Source organism: Podarcis liolepis, assembly GCF_965112155.1.
Source record: "Podarcis liolepis genome assembly, chromosome: 3".
In the NCBI taxonomy this organism is placed as follows: domain Eukaryota; kingdom Metazoa; phylum Chordata; class Lepidosauria; order Squamata; family Lacertidae; genus Podarcis; species Podarcis liolepis.
Window position 1 is genome coordinate 82305801 of NC_139557.1, and position 25759 is coordinate 82331559.

The window sequence follows — 25759 nt, forward strand, 5'->3', positions numbered from 1 at the left end:
TACCTGGGCCTCCACAATATTTTATTCAAGTTGGTGCTCCTGCTAGGGCATGAATCTTATGAGCTAACCTGAATTGTGCATGTCTAGACTGCAGAGCCCTCTTCAGGAGCAGAAGAGAGCAGGGATGTGCAACAATGGCACCTGTGACTACTGGCTAGTAGAATGAGGTATCTGGCTTGGCCAGGCCTGGTATCAATACAAGGAGGGATCATTCAACTAATTAATGGGGCTAATGCCAGGATTAGTGTTAGCACAACAAGACTCCCCCAGCTCCTCTTCCCCTGCATAACCCACACCATTCCCAGATCTGCTCCAGAGGGTTGAGGGAACCCTCAGAACAAATTTAGGGGGCACATGTGAGGGGGAAAATGTTCTGTTGCATAAGGAGAAATCCTCGCATTGATGGAATCATTTGTTTAGCGCTATACAACCCTAGGACCTTGCTTTTCACTATTTGTCTTGCAAATAGAGTGATACCAGAGAAGAGACCACTGCAAGCTTAATTGTCAAGCACATGTTTTGTGTGCATGAGTTCCTGGGTTCATTTTCTGACATCATCAGTTAAAAAGTCCAGAGAGTAGATGACGATGACAGGAGATCTCTGGAGGGCTATTGTTGGCTCTGAAATATTGCTGCTGTACTTACTGATTGAAGGAGGTATCTTGATGTATTTTAATATTGTTGCAAACCACTCTGACATTTTCTAATTTAAATATTTTAAATAAAGAAATCATATTAAATTCAAGTTTGTGGAATTAAATTATCACCAGTGAGTGTCACTGAGAGCTGTAAAAAGTGGACTGTCAACAAGCACTAAAGACTGAAGTGGTTCAATATCATTGATAATATTATTATATCTACTTGTGTACCAGCCTCTAGCAATTAGGGCTGTGGGTTTCCTTCCAGTCAACAGCAGGAAGTATGATTTGGGAAGAATTGCCTACCCCCTGCGGAGAAGAAAAGAAGATTGTTACTTCAAAAGAAAGGTGACCTGTGCTTTACTTCTTAAGAGCTCCTCTCATGCCTGATGCAAGAATAGCAAGAATACCTGGATGTCTCCACCAGTTTGTCATGACCTCATTGTAATGGACTGAATTTGAGAACATGGGAACCAGCATGCTTCCATATAAATCAGGAATGGGGAATGTGTGGGCCTCCATAAGTTATTTTACTCTGACTCCCATCAGACCCAGCTACCATGACCAATGATCAGGGCTGATGGGCATTGTAGTCCAGCCATGTCTGAAGGCGCACAGGTTCCCAACCCCTGATATGCACCCTGCTTTTGTCTGGCAGATTTAGCTGCATGAAACTCCTGAGCAAAGAGACTGAGGTTTTGAAAGGAACTTTGCTTTACTCTAGCACCTCGGATTCAGCCAGTCTTGTTTGAACAGGTCTTCAGAAAGCTTAAGGTCTTACAGTGGGCTTTGCTCCTAACTCAGATGCAGCTTTTGCCAGGTTTATCTGAATTCTCTATAGCAATGGGTTGCATCCAATTAAGTTCTACTCAGAGTAGTTCCATTGAAATGCATGTAACTAAATTAGTCATGCCTATTAATTTCAGTGGGCATGTCTAGCATTAGCTAAAATTTACTGTTTTAGAATCTTAATGAAGAAATCGGTATTTGTTGATAATCTTTGCATCCAGGAAGCTTTCACTCTAAAATGTGTCATGGGGGAAACAACAGAGAAAGGGGAAGGAAGTGGAGTGAGGGAAGGAAGGAAGGAAGGAAGGAAGGAAGGAAGGAAGGAAGGATTCTTACAGTTCCACAGACTTACATTTGGCACAGCCTTAGAAACAGCAGCAGGGACGCAGGTGGTGGTGTGGTCTAAACCACAGAGCCTAGGCTTGCCAATCAGAAGGTCGGCGGTTCGAATCCCTGTGATGGGGTGAGTGCCTGTTGCTTGGTCCCTGCTCCTGCCAACCTAGCAGTTCGAAAGCACGTCAAAGTGCAAGTAGATAAATAGGCGGTAAGGTAAATGGTATTTCCATGCGCTGCTCTGGTTCTCCAGAAGCAGCTTAGTTATGCTGACCACATGACCTGGAAGCTGTACGCCAGCTCCCTTGGCCAGTAAAGCAAGATGAGCACCACAACCTGAGTCATTCACGACTGGACCTAACAGTCAGGGGTCCCTTTATCTTTATGAAATATACTCGGAGCCGAGAGTGGATTTCATGCTCTTTATTCAGCTCATAGTGGTGAGGAGGAATGGAAGTTCCCCCAGAATGTCTGCTTTATATACATTATTTACACAATGGGCCCCACATGACTGGCTAATTCCGGGATTCTCCTGTAGGCCAATCAGGTTGCAGATTCACTTCCACCTGGAGCTGGATTGGGTGGCTCCTGTGGACCGATCAGACTGCTGCATTCTGAATCCTATTGTTCTAGGACCAATCAGACTGCTGCATTTTGGATCCTATTCAACTCAGTACATAACACTTTAGAAACAGCAGCCTCAGAAAACATTGTGAAGGAGAATGTGGATAAATTTTGTGGTGCCTGTAAGATGGCGTCTTTCATTATTTTCCTTTCCTTTTTGAGCTTTTTTGTTTTTCATGTAAGAGAAATTGAAGGATGGACTGAAAATGTTGCTCAGTACAAAAGGTGCTTTTAATGTCCTTTGAACAAAGTGCCATTGCGAAAGATACCTGCGTGCCCCAACTGAACTCAAGGGCTGACTGCTGCTCTCTGGTCTGTATGTTAACTGCAGGAGTGAGGCGTTTCAGCAGAACTGCTTGACCTCACCCTGTGACTCGGCTTTTAAGTAGCTGAAGCTTCCAAAGGCAAAGGAAACTACTAAGAAGATGGGAGGAAGTTTCTTTGTCCTCCACGCCCTTTCGTCTCAACCCCTGCTAGTCGCTAGAGGAGCCACTATAGATCTGGCATTCCATATTTTGGCAATCCATTCAACACATGCACACCTACATGCAAGGCATCTGAAAGCCTTCTTTCCTTCACCTGAACAAAAGCGTAGATGCAACTTGCATCAATAAATCAAGTGAACACCACTATTTCCTTCTCCCTGGCGACACCCGCATATGTGTCATGCCCTCTCCTTAAGCACTGATCAATGACATCGCCATTTCAGCACCAAGTGAATTTGTTGGTCTTTTCTCAGGCTTTTAAGGTTTTTAGTGAATTGGGAAAGGCTGGCTTAGGCCCATGCACTTGTTTATCTTGAGCTTGGAAGCCCTGCTTCTGTTCCATTCTGCATTTTAAAAAGCCCTAACATGTGAAAATAAGACTTGGACAACATTTGTGGAGCACCTTCAGGCTTGAGCATTGTTTATTAGCTTCTTCTGTCATATGAACATGCAAAGCTAGGCCTTATCCTGAATTATCACCCTGCTCTGTCAAATTGAGTGCTGTTGACACCCAACAACTAGCCAGGAAGGGAACTTTCCATCAGCCACCTAAAAACCTGGAGCCTTCTGCATATGAAGAATATGCTAAGCATTGAACTGGGCCCTCCCATAGCTATGGTCACAGAGATCAGTAAATGGCTCATGATCACCCTATCTCTTCATCCAGATAGTGCTATACAGTTATTTTGGGAGGTTACGTGGAGACACATTCATTACAGCATCTTTCACAGCAGCCAAATACCCAAGTTCTCATCTCCTAAAATTACTCATGGATCTACTAAATACTGTCACTAGGGACTCGTGTTCACAGCCAGATATTGGCAGGTTTCTGTAACAAGTCACATCTGCGCTCTCCATTGCAGGCAGAGCAGCAGGTGCCACTTTAGCCTGAAGGAACTTAAATCATGGAAAAAGGGAGCGCTATCCAACAACAACACAAAATGGGTGTAAAAATAAAAAATAAATCGAATTCTCAGAGTAAGAGATAGAGCCAATTATGTTCATGCCCAAGAAATTGGCAGGAAGGGAAATCAATCTGGTACGTTGGCTTAAGAAACTCACTGAAGAACTTGCATTAAAATAAAGAATGCGAATGATTAGCAGTAATACAAAGTTTGCCTTAAGCCAGGGGTGGGGAACCTTTTCAGCCCAAAGGCTACATTCACTCCTGCTCAACCTTCCAAGGACCACATTTTGGTGGCTGGTGGGACCATAGGCAAAACATTTTCAGTACAGATGAGTAAATGAAACCATGTGTAAACACTCATTATAGCACTGAATGGACCCAGAGGAAAAAAAGATAAGTGGTGTGAGAAATCCTTAACCATATTTAACAATAGTGCCTAGCACCTATCATTTAGCATGGCCGCTATGCTCCTTTCCGGCAGGAAATGGTTTTTTGGAAATATTCATTCACCTTTGTGATGATGGAACTAAAGGAACAGAAATCTTTTGGAGAGGGTGAATGGATTTCTCATCACTGGGCTTTTTTTAAAGCGGCAAACCAATGAATTCAACATCGTGTTTGTTTTTACAAATGTCACATGTAATAGATGAGGACAGTGAATTGGGAGAAAAGGCATAATCAATCAAGAAGTGCTACAATTCTACTTTCTCCATTAATCATTGTCCTGAAAAGCAGGACAATGCAAAATGCAAGAGCAGAGCAGTCTTGAAGAAAATCAAAGCAAACAAATAAGCCTCACACAGGGGTCATTGTTGTCACATATAGGAGATGGGTTGTGATCGTCCTGCCACTTTCCCAGAGTGCAGTGCTTTAATTTATTCTGTGCAAGTCAGGTCCAAAAAGTTACAGTGATGAATGGATATTGAGATGTGGGCAAAATTTGACTACTCCAGATGCTGAGATGACCAGAGACAGGGGTCAGGAGAAAATGGTTGTACAAGAAGGAGGATACCATTGGGGGGGGGGGAGCATGTCCCATGCCTTGGTACTGAAGTGGGCAGGTTTTCCTCACTCCAGTGCTGTCTCCAACTGTGTAATTTTACTTTTCCCCACTGAGGTGAATAGGAATGATTCACGTACATGGGCAAAAGTAATGTAATGTTCCAGAGGCTTCCCGCTGAGATGAGGCAGAACATAACAACACACCTTTGCAATCCATGGGTTCTTCCTCCTCATGCACTATTATGAGGGGAATCTTCCAGAATTATATTAGGGCCAAAGGAAGGCAGCCATTTTCTGGAATTCTGGATGACCAAAGAAAAGGAAGGTGCATCCTCTTAGTAGCTGGGGGAGAAGGAATTTTTAAAATATCAGTAGAAGCCATGCATGTATGTGGAATTATATATGAACATGATTTGTCATGTTCTCTCATTACAATGAGAAAAGAAATGAAGCTATTAAGAACACCCTCATTGCATGATGAAGTAGCATGCATCCCAAAGCTAGTTTGTGAGTCATATCTGTAATGATGGTGTAAACTAGCCTCCTTCAACCTGGTGATCTCCACATGTGGCTGGATTTCGTCAACATGGCCAATGGGCAGGAATGATAAGAACACCTGGAGGGTAGCGGTTGAAGAAGGCTGTTGTGAATGGTCTCTTTGATCCATGTATGCTTTGAATAAACTTTTAAAAGCCACGGGGGGAACTCTGTTCTATTGTGATTCCGCCCCCCCCCCCCAGTTCCTTTGTGTATAGGTGTTCCTGGTGACTGAGGCCACATGAGCAGATGGCTAACTGACTAAGCCTGCCTTCCCCACCTGGTGCCCTCCAGCTGTTTTTGACTACAATTCCCATCACCCCTGACCATTGGCCATGCTGGCTGGGGCTGATGGGAGTTAGAGTCCAAAATATCCAGGTTTGGGGATTGGCTGGACTAAGCTATTGCAAAATACAGGCATGCGATGCTCAAACCAAATGCTTTGATTGAGATTTTGGCTCCTGTTCAGTAAAGCATCTCTCTTCAGCAAAGCACACGGCAGAGAGACTTAAATATGAGTTTTAAGTGCATTGCTGACTAGGGAGAGTCTGAAACGTAGGCAGAGACTTTGTGGAATTGAAGCCTCTCTGCTTTGCTAGAGATTGTGATAAAGTAGAGACAGAGCAGGGATCAGAGCGCGCTGCATATAATAGCTGTTCTGCTCGGAGGACTGTTGTGAAGAATAGGCCACAGAGGGCAGAAGTGACGCACCAGCTATTTTACAGCAATCAAAACGTGGGGGAAATAGAAACATGGTTTTCCAGGATCCACGGTGTACAAACAGATGCACCAGGCAGGGATTTTGTTTGTCTTATTTATGTTTCCAGCAGCCTAATCCTAAATTGTTCTTATACTAGTAAATAAACAGGAGAGATGCAGGGAACTGATTGCTCCACCTGCACATCTGGTGTATTGTGTACTGCTGCTGAAGATAATAATAATAATTTTTTTTATTTATACCCTGCCCTCCCCAGCCAAGGCCGGGCTCAGAGCAGCTTACAAGCAATAATAAAAACAAGTTGAATGATTACAACTTAAAAACAAAATTAAAATACAACATTAAAATATTGAAACATTAAAATATTAAAATGTAGCCTCCTCGCAGGAGGAGAAGAAAAAGAAAAAAGAAAGAGAGGGAGGGAATCAAATTGGCTCCAAGCCAAAGGCCAGGTGGAACAACTCTGTCTTACAGGCCCTGCGGAAAGAAATCAGATCCTGCAGGGCCCTGGTCTCATGAGGCAGAGCGTTCCACCAGGCCGGAGCCAGAGTTGAAAAGGCCCTGGCTCTGGTTGAAGCCAGTCTAACTTCCTTAGGGCCTGGGACCACTAGGGTGTTGCTATTTATGGACCTTGAGGCTCTCCGTGGGGCATACCAGGAGAGGCGGTCCCGTAGGTACGAGGGCCCTAGGCCGTGAAGGGCTTTAAAGGTCAAAAGCAGCACCTTAAATCTGACCCTGTACTCCACCGGGAGCCAGTGCAGCTTGAAAAGCACTGGATGAATATGCTCCCATGGCAGAGACCCCGTGAGGAGCCTCGCTGCAGCATTCTCCACCCGCTGGAGTTTCTGGGACAGCTTCAAGGGCAGCCCCGTGTAGAGCGAATTACAGTAGTCAAGATGGATGTTAGTTTTTAGAAAAAAAGCTAGAGAGTCAGAAAAATCAAAAATAGAAAAGATATTACAGTGGTACCTTGGGTTACATATGCTTCAGGTTACATATGCTTCAGGTTACAGACTCCGCTAACCCAGAAATAGTGCTTCAGGTTAAGAACTTTGCTTAAGGATGAGAACAGAAATCGTGGTCTGGCGGCGCAGCAGCAGTGGGAGGCCCCATTAGCTAAAGTGGTACTTCAGGTTAAGAACAGTTTTAGGTTAAGAACGGACCTCCGGAACGAATTAAGTACTTAACCCGAGGTACCACTGTATTGCTAAATCACCTCCTGCAAAGTCTTGCAGGTGAATTGCTGTACCAACAACGCAGCATTCAAGGGGGGGGGCATTTTAAAAATAGCTTGAGACTATTTTATTAAAGTAAGATGCAGCCTCTCAGTAGGCAGGGGACACGCAACAAGAAGGGAGTTTGTTACATCAATAGAATCCACGAGAGTGTCTAGAATTAAATATCCCTCCCCCTGTGATCAGCAGAACCGCTCCTGTGAAGTTAACAAGATCTGTGCCTTTTTGTTACTTTAGGTTTCTTTATAGTAATTTCTATTGAACTATTACTTTCTTCCCCCAATGTTCTTTCTTTCTGATTCATCACTGCATGCAATAGCATGGGGTTCCAGAGTGCTTACAGTAAGCACATCCATTCAAAGAGGTCTATGAGTGACTACATAGGCTGTATTCTATTTCATTCTTATAAGCCCTTGCAAAGGAAACACAACAACACTGTACTGGGTTATAGCTCCACTTGTTATGTATCAACTATCCGTAGGCTATGATTGCCAAGGACCAAAACTGGAGCAACTGGAAGCCTTCCCCAAGGAATCTGCATGGCGCACTTTTAGCACAATCCTGTTGGGTGTGAATAATTGACACACATAGTTTGGAGGTATGGCTTGATGGTATGAACACAGGGACACAGGAAGCTGCCTTCTACTCAATGGTGTTTGCAGCCTTCGTGTCTTTCACAAGCCTCAATGCAGCCTTCGTGTCTTTCACAAGCTGTGGAACTTGAAACAGAGGCAACTGATTTAAGAAAATCTTCTTAAGCAAGAAAATTGTAGCTGATTTCAATTTTGTAACTCTGCTTGCTTACTCTGTTGTTGGGGGATCAGTCTATGTAGTGCTGTCACTCACGATATAGTGAGAAGTGCAAGGCTCTTCATGTTATGTAATGATCCGAGACCCTTCTGTATCACTCTCCACTGATCTGAAAAATAAGCAATTTCAGAAGGATCGTCATCAAAACTAGAAAAAGCTTTGGTGCAGCAGAGGTCTTCTTGTTTTGCTCTTTAAGAGAAAGAAATCTGACATAACTTCCATATTCGCAAAACTGCCCTAGTGCAAGATCAGTAGGCAGGTTGAAATGCTTTTTCAATAATCTCCAGCATCTCTTATTTCTTTTGGAATGAAGGTTTGCCTCTCCTCCTCTGTGTTATTGAGAACTGGTTCAGCAAAAGTAACGTCTGCCCCAAGATTTCCTGGCCTCAGCATTTATACAGTCGGGCTCTTTTTATATGAACACCATGTGCTGAGTCACACATTCATGTCCATCATATGAGGGCTGCAGTATCAGGTGGTGACTTCTATATAGGTGAATGGAGCATGACCGATCCAAATCCAGAGGAAGCACATTTGCTGTGTAATGCTTTTCACTGGACCCAGTTTACCTAGGACTCAGTTATACAGCTGCAAATAAAACGTTTTGAATGTGTTGTAAATGCAGTATACAATTGTGACCCTAGATGGCGACTGTGAGCTATAGCAAATTCAATGATTAAAAGCTGCCACTTTTCAAAATAAAGTCGAGTGATTTATCTAAGATGGATTCCCAAGCTGTGGTGCATGAACAAGTGGTCTGCATGCATGTCCGCAGCATGTCTGCATTAGATATTCATACTGATGGTTTATTGTATTTTTATTGCTTCTTTTATTTCTTATGTTGTATTTTATTGTATTACAATTTGCATTCTATGCATTCCGACTGATCCACTGCTAACTAACAGATCCCAAGTGCGGGTGCAGCAGGATTTATGGGCAAGAAATGCATGAGAAATGGTAAATCAAACACTTCTTGTGGCCAGACAGTTAGAAAAATCATGCCCTGCTTAGTATTGAGTTCTGGACGTGAGGTGTAACAGATAGTGGCTGAAAAGCAAGGAGAACAAATGAGAATGAATGTTCATTAAGTAGCCAGCATTGTCTAAGCCAGTGTTTCCCAACCTTGGGCCTCCAGCTGTTTTTGGACTACAACTCCCATCATCCCTAGCTAGCAAGACCAGTGGTCAGGGATGATGGGAATTGTAATTCAAAAACAGCTGGAGGCCCAAGTTTGGGAAACACTGGTCTAAGCTCCCTGTCATCATCTGGAAGTGTCCTTGGTGTGTATTCTTGTAGGACCATAACTCAGTGGTAGAGCATCTAGGTTCTAGGTTCAATCCTTGGCATTTCCAAGTAGGCTAGGCAAAGCCTCTGATCTGAAACCCTGGGGAGCCACTGCCAGTCTGACTCAGTAGAAGGCAGTTTCCTATATTCCCTGCAAGAAAGCAAGTTTATGCATGAACAAAACAGGCACTTTCAGACATGCCCACTGGTGTAGATGAGAGATGTAAAAATGTAACACATGGAAAAGTTTGGATGGTGCTGTGTCATCCCCTATTCTGATATGGGGAAAAGACATCAGCAGAAGCCTTCAGTGTAGAAGCGACCTGAGGTTTGAAAGGGAGGAGGACGTTCTCTGGATTGCAGCCAGACAACCCTAACATGCCATTATGTGCAAGCTATGATACGTTTGCATCTTGCAAACTCCTTGCAGCTCCTTGAAATGCACAGAGGTGCATCGTACGTTCAGCACCCATTCCCATTTAGGCAAAGAGGTATTTAAGAAAGCAGGCAGCTGAGTGCTCTGCAACAGAGTTTCTAGAGAGCTTTAAGTGTGTATCCATTGATCCTTGGGCTGTTTTTTTTTAAAAAAAACAACCTGTAAGAAAAGAAAAATCCATACTAGACAAATTTATCCAACTGAACTTTGTTTTAAGACTTGAGAGAGGGTCAAGTGTTTCACGTCTCCCGCCCCTGAATATCTCTGATGTCTTACAAGAGGATTTAGACAATGGCTGAAGGGAAAAAAGCGACTGAACCGAGATACTGCAAGTTGTAGCTACAGGCACTGTCGCTGCTCAGGAAATGGATTTTTTTCGATTGCAATGAAAATTACATGCACTGGAGTACTTATACTTCATAATAGCTACATTCTTCATGCTATCGGTTCATTACTTGCTGAAGGTGAAAACGGAGATGCAAAGTTTTTAATAAGGAAAAATGTCAGATAGCAGAAGATGATGGGTTGAATCCAATTGGTGCCCTTGCATTCATGATCCAGCGGAGGTGTGTGTTAAAGAGATTGTGTGTGTGGATTTTGCTGTTTCCCCTTCTCCATTGCAGAACCCTGAAAAACAGGCCCAGAATGTTGGGGGACCCTCCAGAGCAGGGTGGAAAATGGCACAGAGGACTGGAATGGGAAGCTTCCACTAGCACACAGTGGGCACACCTACAGCCCAGGGGTCAAATGTGGGCACAGCTTCATTTTATGTGGCCCACAAACACTTCATGAAGACTCATTCTTCCATCAAATCAGAGTTATTTCCTTCCTGCTTATTTCTTCCTTATTCTTCCTGGCTTTTCAAAACATTATCTTCTTTTTGTGCCGTTTCAGAGCAACTGTAAGGGGTAGTATTTCATTTGATTGTAAAAAAACTAAATTTTTAAAACCCCTTTTCATAGTATGACATGGGGGAAATTAATTTGTTTTCTTAGCTGTCTGGAAAATTGGTAGGCTTCTGTTATGTATGTGCTTTTTAGAATAGTAATTGTATTTGCTCTGCTTTTTTAAAAAAGACCATATTTTGAAATAAGCCTATCAAGCCTACAACAGCTTACTTTAGAGTAGACATGAATGGGATTGAGAATTCTACTCTGAAGTAACCATGGTGAAAATTAAACCAGGGTGGTCTTTATTATGGATTAACTAACCCAGCCCAAGTCATTTCAGCACCTGAGGCAGACCAAATCATGGTGGAAAAATGATCGACGTCGGGATCTGCTGGCCCTGTGGACCCTGCCGCCTGAGGTGGTTGCCTCAGCGTGCCTCATGGGTGGGCCGGCTCTTCTCTCTAGCTTTCTCCCGGGATTGTTGTGAGCTTTTGGCATGAAAAACAGGATTAAAATGTATTTAAAAAAATTATTGGAAACTAAAACCCTCCTTAAAATGAGGAAGTCCCAATAGCGACTTTGGACAATTCTCTAAGAATAGGCATGTAGCAAGTATCAATGTGCCTCAGTCTGTTCCAACATTGATTCATAGATTCATCCAGTATTTTCGGTTTCACTGTAAATGGTTTATTTTGCACAAGTCTTTCTTTCATTTTTTTTGTCTGCTGATGCAGAAATGTGTCTTTTTTTTACATATATCATAGCATACAACAGATACCTCCAGCTCAATCATCAACAGTTATTTACAAATCAACTGCCTCCCCCGTGTGTTGTCTTTCAACGCTAATGGATTTCCTTCATAAGGTAGGACACATGGCCCCCTTGTTCCCCTGTTTCTGAAGGGTTGCCATTGAGCTTAGAAATGGAAGATACTGAAAATGGAAGCTAGCTAACAAGGAAGTTAATGTCTCTGACTGGATCTTATTAGAGAACAGAGTAATTAAACAAGAGAGGAGAGAAGCAGCAAACAACACAAACGGTGTAATTGTTTCGAAAGGCGGGTGTTCTCAAAACGTTTAGCACACAGATATCCTGAAGGCAGAAACATTGTTTTGTGCCATCACACATTTGGAATGTACAGAGTTGTGTCTCTAACTATAACAGGAACTGAAGCTTTAAATATGACAAACCCTGGTTTGCCTAATGAATTTTCAGAATAACCTCCTGAGGCCAGCGAGGAAATTGACATCTGGCTTCCAGCAGGGATTATCAATTTGATTTTGTATCTTGATTCTATTTCAGCCATGTGGAAGGAGGAAAATTGTGACTGGATTGAGGAGACGGAAGTGCCTTAGAAAAAATAAAGAAAGCAGGTTTTATCCATGTCTGGTTCCAAGTTTGTATGAAATAATCCACAGGTACCTCGCTTTTGTAAAATACTTTTGATTGATACTGCCCATGAGAAGATACTGAGGGAGCATGATGTGCCTGTAGTATATGAAGTCATCTCCTTTCCACATATACTGTGCTTGCTTTTAAAATCTTTCTAAGGCTGCAATCCTTACTGCAGTGTTTTAATTCCCCTTCCCCCTTTATGTCAACCCCACTGGAAATCTGATTGAAGGATTGTATACAAATAATTATAGGGCTGGATCCAGGCTTAATGTAGGAAAGAAGTGTATTCTCTCCTGTCACCACTGTTGCTGTGGCATTCTGGGAGGGCGAGAGGCGAGGTGGTGGTGAGGTTGACACAGTGCAAACACATTGGTGGAGCCAATCTGAAGCTTCTGTCAGTGTGTTTGCACTGTGCCAACCTCACCACCAGCTCGCATCACTCCCCTCTCCCAGAACATCACAGCTATGGCACTGATGCAATTACTAGAGCCTCTTATAGGATAAACCTTACTAAAATGATAACAGTAAGGGAAGGCAGGCAGTGAGATGACCGATTTACAGTGGTGCCTCACAAGACGAAATTAATTCGTTCCGCAAGTTTTTTCTTCTTGCGAGTTTTTCGTCTTGCGAAGCACGGTTTCCCATAGGAATGCATTGAAAATAAATCAATGCCTTCCTATGGAGACCGTCCGGGGACAGAGGGGAAGCGCCGCGCGCCTTCCCCTCTGTCCCCGGACCTGTTTAAAGCAAGGGGCGGCGGGGAGAAGATTGCTTCTCCCCGTTGCCTGCCCCGCAATCTCCGGGGACAGAGGGGAAGGCGCACGCGCCTTCCTCTCTGTCCCCGGACCTGTTTTAAAGCAAGGGAAGGGGCAGCGGGGAGAATCGCTTCTCCCCGTTGCCGCCCCTTGGTTCAAAAGGGGTCCGGGGAGAGAGGGGAAGGCGCGCGCGCCTTCCGCTCTGTCCCCTCTTTTGAAGCAAGGGGCGGAGGGGAGAAGATCGCTTCTCCCCGTTGCCGCCCCTTGGTTCAAAAGGGGTCCGGGCGCGCGCCTTCCCCTCTGTCCCCGGAGATTGCGGGGCTGGCAACGGGGAGAAGCGATCTTCTCCCCGTCGCCCCTTGCTTCAAAAGAGGTCCGGGGACAGCGGGGAAGACGTGCTGCGCTTCCCCGCTATCCCCGGAGCTTGCGGGGCAAGCTTCGTTTTGCGAAGCAAGCCCATAGGGAAATGCATCTTGCGAAGCGGCTAAGAAAACGAAAAACTCCTTCGTCTAGCGAGTTTTTCGTCTTCCGAGGCGTTCGTCTTGCGGGGCACCACTGTATAGAGAAATGGAATGTTTGTTATGTTTTGGGAAAAGCAGAGTTTGATATCTTACTGTTGGCTTAGAATAATATAATAATTAAACTATATACTTTTGGTTAAGGGAGACAAATGCTAGAACCATGCGGATGTTGCAACATAAGTTACAGATTAACGTAACGTAATTTGTAACGTAAGTTACAAATTCTAAGACTGTACATAAAATGCTGTTGAACAGAGTATAAATAAATATTGCAATAAGCCTTTGGTCGTTATACCTGTATTTTATAGATATGATAACCATTTTCAAATATCTAAAGGGCTGTCACAGCAGCAGCAGCAACAACAACAACAACAATTTTAAAAAAATTACTTATACCCTGCCCATCTGGCCAGGCCTCCCCAGTCACTCTGGGTGGCTTCCAACAGGATATTAAAAACACGATAAAAGATCAAACATTAAAAACTTCCCTAAACAGGACTACCTTCAAATGTCTTCTGATATCAGATAGTTGTTTATTTCCTTGACATCTGGTGGGAGGGCATTCCACAGGGTGGGCGCCACTGCTGAGAAGGCCCTCTGCCTGGAAGAGGAAACAAGCTTGTTTTCTCCTGCTCTGGAGGGCAGAATTTCAACAAATGCCTTCCAGTTACAAGAAAGGAGATTCTGACTAAACATCAGGAAAAACTTTCTGACAGTAAGAGTTGTTGGACAGTAGAACAAACTCCCTCGGGAGGTTGTGGACTCTCCTTCCTTGGAGGTTTTCAAGCAGAGGTTGGATAGCCAGCTGCAGGGGATGGTTTAGCATTCTACCATTCTATGATCAACAAAATTTATCTTTTATGCTGGTGTCTGCAATCCTAACCACAAATATCTGGAAGTAGGCCCTTTGAATTTAGTGGGACATCTGAGGAGACAAGGTTAGGATTATGCTGTTCGTTCTTTATGTTTATGCATTATGTTGTTGTGCCATTGTGTTTGTTGTAAACCACAGGGATCATTATTTTGCAGTGAAAAGGCAGCAGATAATACAGATAATAAATGAGCAAATTGTGATAATTATCTGTAGAAATGTCGGTAGCCATTACTATTAAGGCTGAGCCTTATGGGTGGGTGCAGTTCACTTTAAATGCTAAATCCTGTGAGAATTTAGCTCTTTTGTTTTAAGGGCAAGACAGGAATAGTAAGTAATGACCCAGCTAAAAGAATGAAGCCATCATTTCTCATATAGAAAACAAGCCGGAGGTTGATTGGAACTAGCTAGGGGTATCAAAATACCATGTTGCCAAAAATGCCATCATAATTTCGAAATGGATAAACATAAGGACCACCTCATTCTCTGCTTCTGCCAAGCACTTCACTAAAGAAAAAGAGAGAAGACAAATGCCAGGAAGCTCTTCCTTAACTGCCTCCATGAGAAGGAAATTACAGACCTGGCGGTTACCTCCTATGGTGTCTTAAAATCAGCCCCTCAAAACCTGAGGTATCTCTCAGGCATTAGAGAAAGCATTTTTTTTAAAGGACTGCAGATGTAATAACAGACAACAAACAAGCACTTGATAAAATAGCAGTTTTGGAAACATGTTGAAGCTGCAGAAAACTCCCGAAAAAATCAAAAAAATTAAAAAGCACGCACAGAGACACAAGTATAGAGAAAAAGAAGGCAATGGGCGATCTCCACTCATCTTGATGCAGAAATATGGGCTTGTTAATTACGAGCTTTCTTAGAGTTTGTCCACAACTGAGCCTAATGTGTATCTGAAACTGTTTGCATTCCTATTTAAGTTTGCCCACATGTCATCACCCTCAAACTGCTCCTATCCTGCCGGCATTCCCCTGTAAATTTGGGTTTCCTCACTGAAGGGATAATCCAATAAGTTTTGGAAAATGTGACTCCAAACTCCTCCACTCAAAACAGTAGCAGCATTGCCTCATTTTTTTCCTGGGAGTGGATCAGGCATCCATTTTTGCTACTACCTGTTCTGCACACCATAGATCACCCTAATGTCAGTTCTGTTCTGGCAGCAGTGGTGCTTATTTCCAGCAACCTCCACAGCTGCTTGGGTTTTTTTTAAAAAACAGATTTGTGCAAAACAGCCCCCCACCCCATGATTTCTCCTTGCTTCTTTCCACCACTATTGATTTCATTGTATATTACTGTATTGATTTCTTCCACAACCATCTTTCTGTTTGGGAGTGGAAAGTGCCTTTTGCTTTAGGAGTGGTGTTCGCATTAAATTGGGAATTCCTGGTTAGGTGCAGTTGCGCAATTCCTGGACAGACACTTTTATGTGTTTTTTTTTAAAGGCGTGTGCACTGCTTAGCTGATTCCAGTGCACACGCTCTGTTTGTGCAAAATTAACACAGACGAATCAACAAATTGAAAGCCAAGAGGGAACACCTACTGTTATGAACAAGAACAAGTGAATTTGGTCTTCAACTGCAAATATGCATGTCTGTGGACCGATGAGATCAAATCTCAATGGAGAAAACATGGATTCCACATGAGATGCAGCTCAAATGTGGACAGGCCCTTAGTGAGTGTCTTGGCAAGAGCCTTATGCTGTCCCAGCATGCTAATTCATTTGTCTTCTTATATTGCCTCCTGGGAACGAAAGCTTCCAGAACTGGGCATGGCTGAAAAGCACTTGGCAATTCACACCACTTGGAACAAGTGTGAGGGTTTAGATATTGGGGGGGGGGGGAGGACAGCAACCACATAAACAGTTTGCAAGAAATTATCTGGAAAATTGACTTTTAGAGAACCCGCAGCTTCGTCCTCCCAAAAGCTCTGCTTTATGGGTTGACCTAGTTATATCATTCAGAGCAATTGACAAGAGTTTTATCGAGGGTAAGGTTAACAATTTCAGATTCTCTGAACCTCGAGGTTATTTGGGGATGGGGCAATAAAGGCAGTAAAGACTGTAATACCATGCAGAAAGTCCCTTTCTGGTCTATGAGGTGTCCCATTTTCCTAGAAGGCTGGCGGACTTCTTAAAAACAACCCGCCTGTTTGGTGCACATAACAGAATCCATCAGACAGCCAGGGTATGAAACTGCATGTAAATTGGCTTTTGGAGCTCGAATGGAAGGCTCCAGACATTCAAGTGTGGAAAATCTGTCATCATGTCTCTCTACCATTTTACCTGCCGTAACTTTCTCTCCGCATTACAGGAAATGATAGCAATCTTACTGTAATACTTCATTAAAGTCCAGCTGGAATGACATGCAGCAGAGCCCTGTAAAATGATGGCTACACTTACTCAAGCAGTACCCCAGCACAAGGACATAAAATATCGCAGAGAGCCTTTGGAAAAAAACCAAAATCCCTCCCTGCACTTCCATTTCTATAAATATGTCTTTTGAAAGCACCAGTGGCGTAGCGTGGGGGGTGCCAGGGGTGCCAGCCGCACCGGGCGCAACATGGGCAGGGGGCGCGCTCGCACTAGCAGCTCTCTGCCCCTACTAAAATCCACGGCTTGGCGAGGAGGTCGCGGAAGGGGGAGAGCGAAGCCTTCTGCCGCGGGCAAAAAAAGGAGAGGAAGCCGGGCGGGCGGGCGGGCTGGCTGGCTGGCGGGGGTCTGGCTGCGCCTGCTGCTGCCTTTGCCGCTGCTGCCGGGGCTTTGACAGCTTGGCGAAGCGGAGGGAGAGGAGCTTTATGGTAATTGCGGCTCTCTCTCCACTGGCCGCCTGGGTAGTGAGCCGAGCCGAGCAGGGAGTCTGGCGATGGGGCGGGAAGAGACTTTTCCACCTCGCCTGGTCAAAAAGGAGAGCGGAGTCTCCTCAGGGCACCCTCAGGCAGGGCAAGGCAAGCAGAGCGAGGAGGAGAGAGAGGGGAAGGGGGGGGGAGCAGCCAGGAAACGCTGCGGTAAGGAATGAAAAGAGGCAGCTCCAGGAGAGCGCGGGGGAAAGAGAAGCCTCGCTGCTGCTGCTTGGGAGGGTAAATTACTGTACTTGCCTTGCCCCGGGTTAGGGGGCGGCGGGCGCAAATTAATTGCCTTGCCCCGGGTTAGGGGGCGCAAATTACTTGCCTTGCCCCGGGTGCTGATAACCCACGCTACGCCGCTGGAAAGCACCAAGAAAAAAAGAAAGGGGGGGGGGGGAGGATACATTTTCAAAACCAATCCCAAGCAGACGGCAGGAAAAGCAAAAAAAAAAAAAAAAAAAAAGGGGGGGGGGAAGGCAACATAGGAATGACACAGTGCGGCTTCAGACTGTCAGAGCATCAGCTAGAGTTATGTATAGGGCTAGGAGATGCCTGAACCAAAATAAGTCTGAGTAAATAAAAACATAAGTCATTTTTATGACGCTGAGTCATGAAAGCAATAAAAACCCTGTTTAAATTCACAAGGGGTGATTGATAGAACAGCTTCTCCCCTTTCAAACATGGAAGCAATTAAACAAAACTTGATTAACTCTTGTATTGCCTACATTAGATGTCGCTTGGTACTGTATACGGATGCTTTAGGGGATTGGCTTTATATTGTAATGTCTGCTGCCGTTACAGTAACTGTTGATTCAGGACCTAACAGAAGATATGCTCAGATCTTTGCTACAATTCTGTATATCCATGTTCTTCATCTGTATATTTTGCATTGAAGTTTTTAACTATTATTTAACTGTTATTATTGCATAGATATTGGTTTTATTGTATGCTGCTTTGCGATTTTAAAAAGAAAAATGGTTGTAAGGTATTTTCAATAAATAAAACAAAAGATATCCCGAGCTCTTGCCATGTTTCTTTCCATCACTGCTTAGTTCCCATCCTTTTAGAGTGCTTTCGAAATTTGTCTTCTAACCTAGGCCCATTTAGCACCACAAGTCAAAGAAAACTCATATTGGCTATGAAATTGTTTTCTGCTTATGGGAAGTCAAAACAGGATTCTCCATAGTGTGCAGATATATGTCACTGTATCTTTAAGATGAAGAGACTCTGAACAACAGGTCTATTCCATTAGTTTGGCAGTTAGTAAAAAGGTTAAGTTGAGTTGATGTTGTTATAGTACATATATGTGTGCTTGCTTATTCATACAATATCTCCTCTAAATTACTATAATGAATTTGGAAACTTCACATTATAGACAACATGCACAGTGCATTGGCTTTCTTCGTATAAATGATCTCTGACCTACTGGAGTTATCACAATTTTGATGCTTCCTATAAAGCTGGCTGAGCAAGAAATAATCCTGATCAGATGATTGAATCTAACCCCACCGGGGGCACTATATTTATTATCTCTTTCTCCCCATGCTCAGAGGACATGCTTTGCATGTAGAAGATCCCAAGTTCAGTCTTGGATATCACCGCTTTTAAAGATCTGAAACTGCAAGTCTGTGAAAGACCACCGATTCTGGACAGCGGTCACCTAGTCAGAGTAGCTAACGCTGGGCTATTCGGAGCAATGTGCTAAACTCGGCCTAAGGCAGTTTCATATGCTCATATGACACAGTGCTTATAAAGAGAAGCAATTCATTAAAAAAAAAAAAAAGAATTAGTTGTATACAATAATGAAGTACAGGAAGGGCCGGCCCTACCATTAGGGAGAATGAGGCAGCTGATTTTGGGTACCAAGGAAGGGCAGCAAATTGTTAGGTTTTTAAATTTATTATTATTGCTGCTGCTTCTTTTTTACTTCCAGTATTTTCTAACCCTGGTACTAAAATACAGTAGACATGGTGCACTTTGACTGGCTATGCACATGTCTCTTGCTGCTGCACCATAGCTTTGGGAAGGACCATAACTTGGTGGTAGAGCATGTGCTTTATAGGCAGAAGGTCTCAGGTCCCATTCCTGGCACTTCTAGCTAAAAGGATCAGGAGTGAAGTAAGAGGAAAGAGCTTTTAATTGAGAGCTTGGAGAGTCCACTCCCAGTCACAGTAGGTAACATTGGGTTGGATAAGACTCACCTGGCATCAGCCTACTTCCTATCTAAGGCTCACTTCTTCAACTGATGACCCAGATATTCAAAACATCCTAATGGATCCATGGGTGTGAATTCTGGCTTTCTCTTTAAAAGACATACATGCAGCAACTGGTGAAGGACTGGGGTCCCAGCTGCATATATTTCAAGCTACATTTTATGTATGCATGACTATTCATTACTTTGGCATCTTTGCCTGAGCTAAAAAGATTGCATGTGAACCAGACCCAATACCTTCTCATTTTATTTTGTGAACAAGATGTAGTGAGGATTTGCTTTTCTCTTTCTCTTTGTTCTTGTTGTGCTTTGCGTTCCAAGGCCCCGTGCCCTGTACTTCCCCATTGATTAACAAACACACCAACAGGATTATTTAGAATTGCGAGCTAAAACAGGCCACAACTTTATTAGTTACAGATGTGAGTGGTTTGGCTTAGGCATTGGGTGAAACCAGGCTATATCTTGACTTCCGCCCGTCTACAGGGAGTCAAACTAAGGGTAAACCACCAGAAGGGGGAGCCCTATGACTTACATCAAATAGGGGCACCCCGAGAGGTCCCCATTGGGGTTGTGGCATCAGACAGAATCCATACACCTGGATCTCTTTAACAGGATACCCTTACTGAGGAGGGGCAGGCAGAGGCTATAACCTCCCCTTCATTAAACAAAGGCTAACCCAATGCCTAACCACCGTGAAAGTGAGAGAAGGAAGCCCCTGGCTGTGTGGCCATGATTGGTGTGGAGGGGGGCATCAATCTCTCACCCCCAAGCCGGGACACTACGAGGTCCCAGATGCCTAGCTGCAACACCGCCCACCCCGAAAGATGAGCGGACTTGTTATACAACTTTTATTTTTCATTTTTCAAGAGACCCAAAACTTGATACCTTAAAACAGAGGTGACTAACCTTTCTTGGCCCAAGCACTGCCCTCACCCTTGCTTAGCCCTCCAGGTACTGCATGCCACCAGTAAGTGTGGCCAGCCAACACACTTTCTCTCTCTCTCACACAGGGCACACACCCCACCTCCTCAGCCAGTCAATGCAAATCATGAGGCAGGTAGGTTACTACCCTCCCCAGGCTTCCATGGATGTTTGATCTGAGCTGGGGGTGTGATGAAGTTGTATCACAAGTGATTCCCTGGGTGAGATAGAGCCGCTGTGCTAGCTTTCTGACAGGTAAGTCACTGTTGCTTACTAGGAAGAAAAGCAAGACTGGGTGAGCTGGTTAGGGAGGTTGGCATGGTGTAAATACAGCAATGGAGCAATTCCAACACTCTTGCCAGTGTTTGCACCACATCAACCTCCATGCTGCTTTTGTCCCAGCAAGCAACAATATCTCACCTGCCAGGCATCTATTGCCAGTAGCTTTGCCCCACCTAATGGGGCACTTCTGATTTGAGTGCTGGACTTGGTGAGGAGTTGACATTTTGCTGCTCACCCTGAAAGTGGGTCTACATAATTATTATTCTCTTTTTGCCAACCTTTCAAAACTGGGTGGGGTTTGTTGGCATTCTTCAGGGGTTGAGATGCCAGGCAGTGTTATCAGTTCCTCTGGAGATACAGACAGGAGGATTACGCCCATGGCCTTAGAATCAGCAGCAGACCATTGTGCTGTCAATGGTGCGGGGGCAGCATCTTGAACTGTGTGCCACACTGCAGCCCTCCTCAACAAGGCTTCACAGTTGACAGCCCAGGTCTGATAATTCTTCCCAACGCAGCTTAGGACATTGGGTGCTTCCCAATGCATCCTGTAAAGGATCCATTTTCCTGCTCTTTGCTTCAGCCAGGAAAACGCCTCAGTTCTGGGCCCATAACCTTTTTGTAGGCATCCTTCAGGGGTTGAGATGCCAGCTGGCTAGACCCCAGCTGGATCATGCCCTTCCAGCCGTGACGATCCTCCAATCTTTGGTGCGATGTAAATCAGCGACTCAGACTTCAAAAGCCTGAGCACGCTATATTAGCAGAGCATACTGTGCAAACAGAACAGGTGTGAGGCTTGTGGAAACATACTAACAGCTAAAGATTTATTAAGCATAAATCAGGACAAAGAAAACATGTCATCTCCCTTTCTTCTCCTCAGAGAGACAGAGAAAAGCAAAAGCTATACACAAACGGAAGTTCCCAGCATACTGTGCTGGAATGTAAGCAGACATGTGACACGTAACAATCCCATGTCTGCTCCTTAAGGTGAAATGGTTGGCCAGTAAAATGTGCTCGTGGAACCAGATCATGCTCCAAGACCAGGAGTTAGACACCCCTGTTTTAAAGCTAACACATATCATGCAGATGGCTGTCTGGAAACCCACCAAAAAAGGAGATACTCAAGCCTTCCAAAACATTTTTAAAAAATCATTGAGAGCTGATATAGTTAGAATTTTTATAACACACAGTGCCTATCTACATTTATTTTCCAATAATTTAATCCCAGCCTCAGCACATAAAGCAAATAATTGCCCATTTTCTTCCCAACATCCTTTTAAATATATGAAAACAGTCTTCTCTTGTGCTTTTTTAAAGGCTAAATGCATTCAACCCCACCAGTCCTCCCCTTGTAAACCTTTTCTATATCCTTTATCCTCCTGAATCCTTTTCATTTTAACAGCATTTTTCTTGATGCATGCTACCCGGAGGTAAACACAGGATTCAGATGAGGCTTTCCCTCTATTGCTGAGAAGAGTGGCATGAAAGCATGTATAGAATTTTTGTATTAAAGCACTTTGAGTTACACCATGCCAGGAGGTAGCTCAGGGTAAGTGCTTTAAATGGCTTTTGAGTGCTTAAAAAAAGCCCCAGTAAGTGTGAATGCTTACTGGTGTTAAAGCGCTATAAACCTTTTGCAGTGCTTTAACTGCCCTAGGGTGATTGTATCCCTTGTCTCTGTATAAAAATGCTTTTGTGAGCTGACTGATTGCTGCTGGCAATTTTATATGCTCTCGATAAATGCATGAGGGCCTTTTTGCTGATTGGTTTTAGTCTTTTGTATATTAGCCTTTTCCGCCACTGTTGCTCTCTGTGCTGCACTTGTGTGCTCACCTTTCTCTGTCAACCCTGAAGAAGCACTAAGTACCCGTACCTCTGGACCACCGATGTAAAAAAAATTTATACTCCATGCATGCACACTTATGGCGAGAAAGAATAAAAAGGAAGTGGGTATGGGTGAATGAGGGAAACAGTGCCAGTGCCTATCTATTTTTGTAATGTGTTAGGCATCACACGGGCCCAGTGCCCTGAAGGAAGAACACTGCTCTGAAACAGAAAGCTGTGGGATGCATCAAAGCAGAAATCACTCTTGCAGGAGAGGTGCATAGAGATGACATTAAGTTCACAAACAGCAAAGTAACTGAGGAAGGAAACTACCTCAAACTTCTTTATAATACTGGAAAAGCACCTTCAGTTTGAGCTTCCTGGTATGCTGTTGGCTCCTCCTTTCTGTAAAATCCCATCATAATTGACTTTTGCAGTTCACCTCCTTCCCAATTCTTTGTCATCATTTTTATTTTATCTTGAATTGATCCACTTTCCTCCCGTTACAATCCAGAGCCCCTCTGCTCCTTCCCCCAACAGTTTTGGTACTGATGCTGGGCCAGTTCAGACAACTAACATACCAAGCAGTAAGGGCTTACCATAGATTCACATGATTGCCGTCGGTCATGAAAATGTGCTGCGTTTTATCCCACTCCTCGCCTTTCATTATAACGTACACTGAAGGCTGGGAGTCTTATCAAATAGGACCCACTTGGTAAATTGGCTATCTGTATTAATAATCCATGGCATGTGACATTGAATGGGGAAAGCATTTCCCCAAGCTATAAAGCCACATGGCTAGAATGATCTTTTAGAGAACAACTTGCTTTCTTCACTTCAGTTGTGTCACAGGCAGTACACTTGGGGGGTGAATGAAATAACTGGGACACACCTGATAGCTTTCTCCATCCAGTTTCTCTTGCTGCTGTGGGAGGGCTTCCCCACAAGTCTTAGGTGAATGTGATCAACATTCCTTCCTCTGTAATTAAGCAATTAAATGTCTTCAGCAATGGTGCTGTCTGCCTGCTACTGAAGTCTTACACCTGCCTCTACATTTTGTTTTCTAGCTTTCTTCAGAAATGGCTGGTTGGCTTAGTTTTGAGGAGAGGGAGAGGGAGAGGGGGAGGGGGAGGGGGAGGGGGAGGGGGAGGGGGGGGAGGAGAGGAGAGGAGAGGAGAGGAGAGTCGAGTCTGGGGCCCCTGCTAGCATATGCACCACTAGTGGCTGTGTATACATTATACCTTTAAAGCACATTTTAAGTACATTCTTTTCCTCAAAGAATTCTGGGCACTGTAGTTTGTTAAGGACTGCTGGGAATTGTAGCTTTGTGATGGGTAAGTGTATACACAGCCCGAGTATCCTTAAAATGCACACACATTACAAACACATTAAAAGAAACAGCATTCCACAGGAGTTTCCCCTTTAATATTAATCAGTATACCTCTCCTTTCAAATTCTCTGCAGAAGGAAAATCAGGACAAACTCATAGTAAGAAGACAGCATTGCTTATGAGGCAAAGTACACAGAGCAAAATTGCTAAACTAATGTGTAACTCCAGCGAGACTCCCTAAGATACACACTGCACTGAAGTGTGAAAAATTCACCACAACTGGGAATGGAGCCTTGAGCAATTGATAAACAATGAATGAATGAATGAACTAAGTGAGACACTGTAAATAGAAAAAGCATCTGGAGAAATAGATGCTTCTGGAATTACAAGGAGAAAGAGCACAGGGCAAAGAATTCAAAGAGAAATGTCATTGATCAGCAACTTTGCCACATAAATGGAAAATTCTTGTTTTTATTAATATACCAGAATTGCATTTAATCAGCACCTCCAAGAAAGATTTTCTTGTAGGATCAGATACTTCTTGTATTTCCTTTTCGTGGAGAAAATAGCACACAAAGAACTGATTAGATTTATGACTCCATGTAGTCTTATACTTGAATAACAATGATCAAACCACATATTGATTGTTATGTGGACACCTCTAGCCTTGATGTCTTCCTGATTTCTTGGTTCAGATTGTGATCTCCAAGTTCTAGCCTCAAGTATCCTAGCCTCAAGTGTAGTGGTTAAGAGCGGGAGACTCGTAATCTGGTGAACCGGGTTTGCATCTCCGCTTCTCCACATGCAGCTGCTGAGTGACCTTGGGCTAGTCACACTTCTCTGAAGTCTCTCAGCCTCACTCACCTCACAGAGTGTTTGTTGTGGGGGAGGAAGGGAAAGGAGATTGTTAGCCGCTTTGAGACTCCTTCGGGTAGTGATAAAGCGGGATATCAAATCCAAACTCCTCCTCCTCCTCCTTCTTCTTGTATTATCAGTCAAGAACCAGACTCATCAAATCAATGTGAACTTGATAACCCTACTAAAATTCTAAATAGGTTCCATCAACAATGGAAGCTGGAAGGATTCCTTACAATTTCAAGGTTATGAGCTGCATAATTGGAAAAGGTCTTAGGGCTCATACACACTTATCTTTCACCCCACACTTTCTGGGCCCAGGTTAGTGCTTTAAAGCTACAAAACACTGTGTCTGAGCATTTCTTAGTTTGCCCTGGTGCTTTTCCCATGAAAACCCACTCTTTAACACTGAATCAGAACATATGGCAATTCAGGTTTTCTGCAAGAGCTTAACTGGGTGATGCCCCAAATACTACTTCTTTCACACAGGTGACTTTTTAATAACTAAGCACATAGTTATCTTCCTGGTTATCTCACATCTAATACCCTAGCCTTTTGTAATTGGGGAATGCCAAGCATAGCTATTCTGAAGATCTCCAAATGTCTGAAATGCCTGCTAGAGACAACAGCAGGTGTTCTAAGCATTGTTTGTATTCTGTCATTCCCCACAGCCTCAGAGGAGTATGGAATTAGATACTGAATTCAGAAATAATCAGAATATTGATTTTAATTTTAAAAAGGAACCGTTTTAGACTTAATGACTTTGATGATAGTTTTAAAAGATGGATAATTGGCTATTTTTTTTCAGGAGACTACACCACTAGACTTAACAGGAGAGTTGGTATAGAAAAGATACCTAAGCACCATATAATCTCCCCAAACAATAAAACATGTACAAGTGAATAAACAAATAATGAGATATGAAAAGAGACTTTGGGCTGCTTTTAATTCCACAACTTTATTTGTTTACGTACATTAATAACCCAGCTTTATAATGCATTTTCATTTATATGGTGTTGATGGTTGACTAATGGCTAGTTTTAGTGCTTAATCAGCTCCCCTTGTACATCCACAGGACAATAATATGGTACAGAAATGTGGCTTATACACGATGCAAATATCTACTAATGCTTTTACTTCCAGATGTTCTCATAATTAGCCACAGCACTTATTGCTCATGTCTGTAATATTTTAGTAGCCTGTGAACACTTTATAAGCTATAAACAAAGCCTTAATAAAAAGCTGACTTTACTGA